The following is a 2,355-nucleotide window of genomic DNA, read 5'->3' on the forward strand; positions in this document are numbered from 1 at the left end:
TCTGAAGCTAGAAATATGAAGCATTACTCTGAAGTCCTATTGTAACTATGCAAAGTGTAGGCCATTAATGGTGGCTTGAAATCTTGATGGCTTTCATTAACTAGGACAATTGGTTGTAAATGGCTCTGTTTACTTGTAAGCCTTCCTGTATACCTGTGTGCCAACCAGTGGGTAATGAAGTCTCACAGGACATGTGACCATGTCACATGATACTGGAATCCATCTTGAACCTTGTACTTTTCCATTTAGAAGGAGGGGTGGGATCCCAGAGAGAGACTAAGAATTCCCACCTTGTGCCGAAGCTATAAAAGGGGGTGGAACAGAACAAAGGGGGCTGCCAGTCATGAGAAATCCCCGAGCTACCACCTGAGCTGGAACTAACAAGGACTGTACTGGGGAAAGGATTGGGCCCAGACTAAGAAGGAGTCTTGTCTGTGAACGAAGCTTATTAGAACATCTCTGAGGGTGAGATTTACCTGTATTCAGTTTCTTAAACGTATTAGGCTTAGACGTGCATGTTTTGTTTTATTTTGCTTGGCAACTTACTTTGCTTTGTCTCTTATTACTTGGAACCACTTAAATCCTACTTTTTATACTTAATAAAATCACTTTTGTTTATTAATTAACCTAAAATAAGTGATTAATACCTGGGGACGCAAACAGCTGTGCATGTCTCTCTATCAGTGTTATAGAGGGTGGACAATTTATGAGTTTACCCTGCATAAGCTTCATACAGAGTAAAATTGATTTATTTGAGGTTTGGATCCCATTGGGAACTGGATGTCTGGGTGCTGGAAATAAGTGACTTGCTGAACAGGTTTTGGTTAAAGTCTGCAGCTTTGGGGGCGTGGACCAGACCTGGGTCTGTGTTGCAGCAGACTAGTGTGTGTGGCTCAACAAGACAGGGTTCTGGAGTCCCAACCTGGCAGTAGAAAATGGGCTCAGACGTCATTCCAGCACATCAGGTGACAGTTCCAAGGGAGTCTCTGTGACCGAACCAATCACAGGGGTCATGAGCAGCAGCTGCAGAACTTTCAGATGCAAAAGGCCACACTCCTGGATCAGTGCACCTTGCTCATCAGGGATACCAGGATGAGAGCTGCAGTGACAGCAGAGAATGATGTGGAAATTGCACTGTGGAGGCTTGCAATGCCTGATTGCTACTGATCAGTGGTAAATCATTTTGGATTTGGAAAATCCACAGTGGGGGCCATTGTCATGCAAGCGCAGGGCCATTAATTGTCTCCTGCTATGCAGGACTGTGACTCTTGACCATGAGCAGGACCTAGTGGAGGGATATGCAGCAATGGGGTTCCTTTGCTGCAGTGGGGCAACAGATGGCACCCATACCCCACATTGCCACAGAGTGCATCAACAGAAAGGGCTCTTTTTCTATGGTTATAGATCACCAGGGATGTTACCCCAATATCAGTATGGGCTGGTCAGGGAAGGCACACGGCCCTTGCATCTCTAAGAACACAGGACTGTTCAGAAAGCTGCAAGCTGTTGAGAGTCTTTGGGTTAAGTTTAGAGGCAAGCGCAACAAGGGTGATGTCATGGTGGGCGTGTGCTCTAGATCACCAGATCAGAAGGATGAAGTAGATGAGGCTTTCTCCGGACAACTAACTGAAGTTTCCAGCTCACAGGCCCTGGTACTAATGGGGGACTTCAATCACCCTGACATCGGCCGGAGGAGCAATACAGTGGTACACAGACAATCTAGGACGTTTTTGGAGAGTGTTGGGGACAACTTCCTGGTACAAGTGCAGAAGGACCTGACTAGGGGCCATGCTCCTCTTGGCCTGCTGCTCACAAACAGGGAAGAACTGGAGAGGAAGTAGAAGTGGATGGCAACCTGGGCAGCAGTGACCATGAGATGGTTGAGTTTAGGATCCTGACAAAAGGAAGAAAGGAGAGCAGCAGAATACGGACCCTAGACTTCAGAAAAGCAGATTTAGGGAACTGATGGACAGGATCCCCTGGGAAGCTAAGCTGAGGGGGAAAGAAGTCCAGGACAGTTGGCTGTATTTTAAAGAAACCTTATTGAGGGCGCAGGAGCAAACCATCCTGAAGTGCAGAAAGAATAGCAAATATGGCAGGCGACCAGCTTGGCTTAACAGAGAAATCTTCAGTGAGCTTAAACTAAAAAAGGAAGCTTACAAAAAGTAGAAATTTGAACAGATGACTGGGAAGCAGTATAAAGATATTGCTAGAGCATGCAGGGGTGTAATCAGGAAATCCAAGGCACAGTTGGAGTTGCAGCTAGCAAGGGATGTGAAGGGTAACAAGAAGGGTTTCTACAGGTATGGTAGCAACAAGAAGAAGGTCAGGGAAAGTGTGGGACCCTTACTGAAT

The sequence above is a fragment of the Chelonoidis abingdonii genome, chromosome 23, assembly GCF_003597395.2.
Source record: "Chelonoidis abingdonii isolate Lonesome George chromosome 23, CheloAbing_2.0, whole genome shotgun sequence".
In the NCBI taxonomy this organism is placed as follows: domain Eukaryota; kingdom Metazoa; phylum Chordata; order Testudines; family Testudinidae; genus Chelonoidis; species Chelonoidis abingdonii.